The 8,230-nt window shown below is 50.3% G+C and overlaps 1 long non-coding RNA gene across 1 annotated transcript; it reads right to left on the reverse strand.

Annotated features, from left to right (window-relative positions):
- Positions 1-353: 353 nt before the first annotated feature.
- LOC127541299 (uncharacterized) lies at positions 354-5,781 on the reverse strand. The gene is made up of 2 exons (XR_007948430.1): positions 4,963-5,781; positions 354-4,331 (listed from the first exon to the last, which is right to left on the reverse strand). It is a non-coding gene; the product is annotated as an uncharacterized LOC127541299 (long non-coding RNA).
- Between the last annotated feature and the right edge of the window lie 2,449 nt (positions 5,782-8,230).

An 8,230-nucleotide genomic window follows, 5' to 3' on the forward strand; every position in this document is an offset into this window, starting at 1 on the left:
GCTGGCGGCAGCAAGGGCCCCGGTGCCCGGAGCCGAGCCCCTTCCTTCCCCAGCCCGGGGCCAGCGTCACCGTCACTGTCTCCCTCGGCCTTGCCCTGGCCCCAGTGCCGAAGCCCCCCCGGGTGCCCGCCGCATGTTCCCAGCCTCCCTCGCCCCCGTCCTCTTGCCGCCGCCGCCGCCGCGCAGTGTGTGATGTCCCTCCTTCCCCCTCCCCCCCACCTGGGGCTGGGTCCGTGTGTGACGCCCCTGATCCCATCACACTCATCCCCCCCAACACTCCATGTGCGTTTCTTTGCCGATTTTTGAATGTGATTTTAAAGAGTGAAAAAAAAAAGATTGAGTTTTTATAAAAAAAAAAAAAAAAAAAATGGCTTCTCTCTGCATGGTCTTTGCACTTGGGTCCGTCTAATGCTCTCAGAACGGGGCTGAGGGGGAGGCTCCGGGACAATTGCGGCCCCGGGTAGGGATCCAGTGAGAATGGCAGCCTGGTCGGGTTCTGAATCCTAGCTTCATACCTATAAACTAGCTCCATGGGCAAGCAGGTCCGCCCCTCGCCTCAGTTTCCTCAGAAAGCATGTGAGACGGGTACCATGAAAAGCGCCCAGGGTTTGCGGGCAGAGAACGGGCCGTCGCCTGCGTGGCCCTGGGCAGACATCTGTCGTGGCGGGCGAAAGATGAAACGGCCAAAGCAGCGAATCTGAACCTCCTTAAGAGGAACGTGCCATTGGGGGGCCAGTAAAGCGGGGCTCCCAAGCTTCCTGTTCCAAACGGTCAGGACGACCCAGACCCTCGGTCATCCAGCTTCTAAGTGGAGGAAGGCCAGGGGCTTGCTGGGGGGACCCCCTGAAATAGGAGGCGGCCGTCTCCCCACGAGCGTGGGTAAGCAGGGGAGCGAGGAAGCGTGAGAGCAATCGGGGCGAGCTGCAGCCAGGGCTTTCCTCCCAGCTCTCACCACTGAAGAAAGGGTTCTCCCAGGACAGAATCGGGGCTCGACCCATAATGCAACAGAAAGGAAACTGAGCTAGCTCCAGAACCGAGTCCCAAGATGGAATCCCTGCGGCTCGCTCGCCTCCCGAACCCCTCATCTCCCTCATGCCCTCTCCGTATCTGTGCCCTCTTTTGTAAAAAGAATTGAGCCAGATGATCTCAGGTACATCGGGGCTCAAAATCATAGTTGTCTCCTAAAATCCCCATGTCTCAGCCCTGTCCCTGCTTGCCCTTTGGACAGACCAGGAGGTAAAGAGCCGATCTGTCCCGATTTAATAACCCAAGCAGATGTTCTGTGCGCTGCCTGATCAGCACGGGGCTCCGGGCCCGCCGGCTCTTGCTCCCCGCCCTCATCGGTGTGTCCGACGCCGTTCCTGCTGTCGGGGCCCTGGCTCTGGACCAGGGGTCGTCCCAGTCACCAAGTTCAGCACCTCGGAATCCCAGGCTGGAGCTGCCCTCCTCGCCCTCTCCCTCCAGAGCCCCCTGGACAATGTCAGCGGCGAGGTCATCCCTCGTCTCGATTGCCATCTTGCCTGGTGCGTCGGCTCTGGCGCGGCCCTCTCGGGGCCCAACGTGTGGAGATCTGGAGAGCAGAAGGCCCTTTCTCTGAGTCACTTCTGGGTAGGGTCCTCAGAGATGGGGGCGGCTCCTTTCCCTTCAGCATCCCCTTCTTGCTTCTTGTGACTCATCACTTCATACTCCAAATGGTCAGTACGCTTCTGCTGCCTAAGGGAGAGGGCAAGCCGTCATCACCTCGCCTCCGGCCGGCTGCCTTCCTTCAGCTGGGCCCCGGGTGCCCTTCGGGCCAGCCGCCCTGCCCGGAACGCCCTCTTCTCACCCCTCCCCGCCGATGTCCTGCTTAGCAGCTTCCTCTCCCCTTCGAAATGACTTTATCTTTCTTTGGGACATTTTCAATTTGTTCCCTCCAACATGTGTTAGCTCAGACTTTGCTGGGTCCGATGTGGCTTTGCTCAGCTACGTGTGCGTCCCTCCCCTCGCCGGCCAGGTGCAGGTGCGTGCCATCTTCTCTCTTCTTGAGGGTAAGGACTGTATCATGTGTCAGGATCCCCAGTAACTAGTGAGATCATAGCACAGACAGGAGGCCTGAGGTCGGTTGGATTTGACTCAAATCTGTAAAATGAGAAAACTGACCCAATCGTGGGGGGTGAGAGGTGTTCCGGGAGGACTAGTTTCTCTGGTGGGAGGACGGCTCGCTCACTTGGCACTCCTCAACTCTCAGCTGTGGCTCCAAGAAGCTGGAGCAAGTGCAGTGGCCACACCCCGATTAACCGTCTCAGCAGACGGGCTAAACCAGATTGAGAGTAACTGATGGGCATCGAGCCCATCAGCCAGTTGGGAGGGTGTCTACACCGAGCAGGCAAAGGCGTCCCCCGGCAGGGTGGGTGAGCGTTAGAGCCATGGCCGAGCTGGGGTGTCTACACCGAGCAGGCGAAGGCCGAAGGTGTCCCCTGGCTGAGCTGGGGGTGTCTACACTGAGCAGGTGAAGGCCGAAGGTGTCCCCCGGCCGAGCTGGGGGTGTCTACACCGAGCAGGCGCCCCCCCCCCGGCAGGATGAGCTGATGTGGACAACTTATTTCAGTAGCTAAAGGACGCTGGGGACTTTGCAAGTCTGCCCCACTCAAATCCAATTCGTTCACAAACGGAAACATCGCCCTTGGTTGTGAGTGATGAAATGAAGGCAAACCCACAATTAAGCACCTCGTTTGTGCCAAGTCCTTTCCAAAAGTACCTTAGGAACCAAAACAATGAAACTGAAACTGCCCATCTTTTGACCCGGCAATTCTCCTATTAGGTTCATCCTCCAAAGAGATCAAAGAAAGACCCATGTGGACAAGGTTCATAAGAGTTCTTGCGATGGCAAAGAATGGAGCATCGTGGGGAAGCCATCAGCTGCGGGGCAAGTGAACAAGTTGTGGGACGTGATTGCAGGGGACACGCTTTTTTTTTTGTTTTTTTTTGGCTATCCATGTACATTCCTTTTTTTACACATTTGCTTATGAATCATGTTAGGAGAGAAAAGAAAAAAACAGAAGAGGAAAAAAAGAAAAAGGGGAGAAAAGAACATAACATATATTGGTTTACCTTCAGACTCCTCCCTAGTTCTCCCTCTGCATGAGGTTTTCCACGTAACCACTCTGGGAACAATCCCTTCTTTTTCTGACCTGAGAAGGCTCGTTTTAGTTTTATACTTTTATACACAGATGAAGAAAAGAAAAGGTTCTTTTCACTTCTGTTTGCTTAAGATTAAATCTATTATAGTAATCGGAGCTAAATTTTCAGGAAGTTTTTTTTTTTTAATTTTAATACACATTGCTTCCCTGAATCATGTTGGAAGAGAAAAATCAGAACAAAAGGGAAAAACCATGGGAGAGATAAACAAAAAAAAAGGAACAGAGCATGTGTTGACTTATATTCCATCTCCATAGTAGTTTTTCTGGTTGCAGATGGCGTTTTCTAGCTAAAGTCTATCGGGATTGCTTTGGATCATGGGTCCGTTGAGAAAAGAACCAAGTCTTTCATAGTTGATCATCACATAATCTTGTTGTTACTGTGTATAATGTATTCCTGCTTCGGCTTGCTTCAGTCAGCATCACTTCATATAAATCTTTCCAGAGCTTTTAAAAATCATGTTATTTTCATAATTTCTTATTTTTTATAGAACACTAATATTCCATTACTTTCATATACCATAACTTATTCAGTAATTTCCCAATTGGTGGACATCTACTCATTTTCCAATTCTTTGCTTCCACAAAAAGAGCTGCTGCAAACATTTTGGCATATGTGGGTCCCTTGCCCTCCTTTATGATCTCCTTGGATATTGATCCAATAATGGTACTGTTGGATCAAAGGGCATGACACTTTGGACATAGTTCGAAATTGCTCTCCAGAATGGCTGGATCATTTCACAAGTCCATCAACAGTGCATCAGTGTCCCAGTTTTCCCACATCTCTCCAACATTCATCATTATCCTTTTCTTGTCATTTTAGTCAATCTGAGAGTTGGGAAGTGGGTACCTCCAAGTTATTTTAAATGGCATTTCTCTAATCAGTAATGATTTTTTCATATGACTATGGATAGCTTTAATTTATTTTTGTTATTTTTTTATTTTATTAAAGCTTTTTATTTACAAAACAGATGCATGGGTAGTTTTTCTTTTTTCTTTTTTTTTTTTTTTTGCATGGGTAGTTTTTCAACCTTGACCCTTGCAATGCCTTCTGTTCCAAATTATCCCCTCCCTTGATTTCTTTTTATTTTTACTTTGTTATTTTTTTATTAAAGCTTTTTATTTACAAAACAGTTGCATGGGTAGTTTTTCAACCTTGACCCTTGCAACGCCTTCTGTTCCAAATTATCCCCTCCCTTGATTTCTTTTTATTTTTATTTTGTTATTTTTTTTACTAAAGCTTTTTATTTACAAAACAGATGCATGGGTAGTTTTTCAACCTTGACCCTTGCAACGCCTTCTGTTCCAAATTATCCCCTCCCTTGATTTCTTTTTTTTTTTTTTTTATTTTTTTTTTTTATTAAAGCTTTTTATTTACAAAACAGTTGCATGGGTAGTTTTTCAACCTTGACCCTTGCAATGCCTTCTGTTCCAAATTATCCCCTCCCTTGATTTCTTATTTTTATTTTGTTATTTTTTTATTTTATTAAAGCTTTTTATTTACAAAACAGTTGCATGGGTAGTTTTTCAACCTTGACCCTTGCAATGCCTTCTGTTCCAAATTATCCCCTCCCTTGATTTCTTATTTTTATTTTGTTATTTTTTTATTTTATTAAAGCTTTTTATTTACAAAACAGTTGCATGGGTAGTTTTTCAACCTTGACCCTTGCAACGCCTTCTGTTTCAAATTATCCCCTCCCTTGATTTCTTTTTCTTTTGTTATTTTTTTTTTTAATTTTATTAAAGCTTTTTATTTACAAAACAGATGCATGGGTAGTTTTTCAACCTTGACCCTTGCAATTCCTTCTGTTCCAAATTGTCCCCTCCTTTAATTTCTTTATGTGAAAATTGGTGGACACACTATTTTGTGCTTTAAGAAATGATCAAGGAAATGGTTTCCGAGAAACCTGAGATTTTTCATGAACCGAAACAAAATGAGTAGAATCAGGAGAACAATTCATACGACAACCCATCTTGTAAAAATAATCAACTTTGCAAGACTTTGGTACTCTGGCCAACCAGACCTGCAGAGAACTCTTGACGAAACTTACTGTTCACCTCCTGATAGCGATAAACTCGAGTGCAGACTGCGATGTTCATTTTTAGACATATACAATTGGGGAAATTGTTTTGCTCAACCGTGCACGTTTATGGTGGGAGTTTTGTCTTTCTTGCTCTCTTCATAGGGGAAGGAAAGTGAGATGGAGAGAATAGGGAATCTTCATTTGAAAAAAATAATTAAAATGAAAACAAACACAGGCCTGACCGGGTCATGCCCCCACTCGTGAAACTCTAGAATCCGACTCAAAACGTGGATTCCCAATACCTTCCTTCACACACCCATTGATCTGCTCAAGCTGTCCATAGCGTTCTACAGGTACAACGCCCCACTTCCCATCTCTCCCTTTTTCTCCGACCATCCGCCGTGCTTGAACCGCCCTCCACCTTCACTTGTTTCTTAGTGATCAGAACGAGACTCAGCGACCTATTCCCCACAAGAAATGCCACATGAAGTCTTTCCTTATCCCTCCACCCCAGCTGTGGGCATCCCCCCTTCACTTTGGAATCAGCTATAGAATCGTCTCACTCACACACACACACACACACACACACACACACACACACTCCTGTTTACGTGTATCGGCTTATAGGATTCGAGATCTAGAACTGGAAGAGCTTGTCTAGCCCAACCTCGTTTTATAAATGAGGAAACTAGAGACCTAGAGAGGCGAAGGGACTTGTCCAGTGTCACACAACATCAGTTATAGAATCTGAAACCAGGTCTTACATGTTGTCTCCAATGTGTTCTGACCACTAAGAACAAACATTTATTAAGCACTTACTGTATGCCAGGTACTTTACAATTACTAGCCCATTGGATCCTCACAACAACCTTGTTGTACTTTGATTATTCCCATTTTACAGATGAGGAAACGGAGGCAATTTGCCCAGGGTTACATAAACAGTATCTCAGGATGAATTGGAACCCTGGTCTTACTGACTGTGCTTTATCCAATGTGGCGTCCCCTGGATGCTCCTAAGGCACTTTTCCAAGAAGACTCGAGGAGTTAAGGTGGGACTGGGATCTTCTCATTCTAACCCAGTCACTTTCCACGTCCCCGGCGGCCTGTAGTCAATCCTCTCTGTGCAGATGACCTCGGCAAAGGTCACACCCAAAGCTGACCCCCCTTCCCCTCCCACTCCACCTCCCACACTCTGTCAAGCAATCAGCAAACACTGATTAAGCACCTACTATGGGCTGGAGATCAAGATCCAAGGGAACCGCAGTGGGCTTTCCACCTTCGCTTCTCTTCTCAGGGGGAACCACAGGCCCCATAAGGAAAACAAATGGTGCTTTTGCCACGCCCGGGCTCCCAGCCACCCAGAGATTTGGGCTCCGAAGGCCGAGTCCCTCTCAAGCCCACTCAGGAGGTGTCTACGAGGCGTTTGTGAAACGTAACAGAGCGCGTGCCTTCCTCCATCTCAGGGGGGGGGGGGCAGACCTGGCTGTCCCGAGACCTCGCTGACAAGAGCCGCACATTTCGGGTGCCCCCGAGAGAGCTTCCCAAGCAGGAGCATCAGCCAGACTTGCTGAAAGGAGAGGAGGGGAGGAAAGGAGGGCGACGAGAGAGGGGTGTCCGGCCATGAATAGGAAGGAGTCCCTGGGGGGGGGGGGAGAAGCCTGTGTGGTTTTGTTTCCCAGATAACCCCCACCCCAGTTCCAGCCCCTCTGCACCTCCAGGGCCTTGCCCAGAAGTAGGAGTCCAGGGAGATTTGGTTGACAGCTGAAGGGGATTTAGGGGAGCCTGGCGGCAAGCCTCCAGGAGTCTCCCCTCTCCTCGGAGGTCTTCGGTAGGGGAAGGCAGGCCTTTTGGGCAGGAGTAAGGCTAGATAAGGCTCCCTCCATTCTCTAGGCCCACCTGATCTAGCCTCATTCAGCCCTCCATCTTGGGAGGGGTGGATGAGGACAGCAAAGAGCCTGAAAACTGGCTCAGTCCCTCGGTCAGAGGCTCACAGACTGAGAAGCGCAGGGATCCAGGATGTCACATTGTTCAACTTCTTTTGATTTACAGATGAGCAAACTGAGTCTTAGAAGCAGGATTTGAATCCAGGTCCTCTTCCAATTTCAGTGTTCTTTTCAAAGCCCCCTTCTGTGATAGGCCTAATCAACACTTATTAAGCACCACATGTGTACACATGCATGCATGTATATGTACCAAAAATCAACGTGGGGCAGCATTATGGGCACTCAGAGATGGAGGGATCAAGAAAAGCCTCACCTAAGGGGCGGCAGGAGCCAAGCCTTGGAGGATGAGGGGGGCTCCACCTGGGTATGGCGCCCAGCCAAGGAAAAGGCCGGGTGCAGAAAGGATGGGGAGTTCTGGGAAGGACCATCGGACTGGACTGTGGAGGCTGGAAAGGGGAGGAAGGTGCGATAAAGCTGGAGAGGCCGCTGGGAGGGGCTTGTATGCTCCCTCCCCCCCAGGCAGAGCTGGCCACCCTGCTGCGCCTCCTCCTGGCGGCCCTTTGGGATCACCCCCAGGGAGGAGAGACCCCTGCCCGCAGGGCTCTCCTGGGAAGCCTTTGTCAGCGCTGAGCTGGGAGGCCTGACTCGGGTCCTGGGGGCAGAGCATCTGGGGCTGGAGGAGACCTCTGACGTCACCACGTCCTGTCCCTTGTTTGGCAGATGAGGAAACTGAGGCTTGGGGGGGGGGGGGGCACGCCCAGAGTGACAGAGTGGTAAGGGCCGAGCAGGGCTTATGATGCGCTGGCCCCGGGGCCGCAGTGAGATCTGGGGCCTCGCCGGGGCCCAGAGCCGCGGGCCGGACGGAAGCTTGGGCCCAGGCTCCGGGCTCACAGGCACCGATTTCTCCCGCGCGGCTGGGCCTTCTCTGCCAAAGACCGGTCTGGCGGCCGTCCCTTCCTCTCCCCCCCGCCCCGGGAGGCTCTCCCCTCAGCCCCGCGCCCACCCCCAGCCCAAGCCCACGTCCGGGGCTTCCCCGCCAGGCCAAGTCCCGGCCCCCGCAGCCTGCGCCCTCGCCAGGTCCTCCGGC

This window comes from Antechinus flavipes, chromosome 6 (genome assembly GCF_016432865.1).
Source record: "Antechinus flavipes isolate AdamAnt ecotype Samford, QLD, Australia chromosome 6, AdamAnt_v2, whole genome shotgun sequence".
Taxonomy (NCBI): domain Eukaryota; kingdom Metazoa; phylum Chordata; class Mammalia; order Dasyuromorphia; family Dasyuridae; genus Antechinus; species Antechinus flavipes.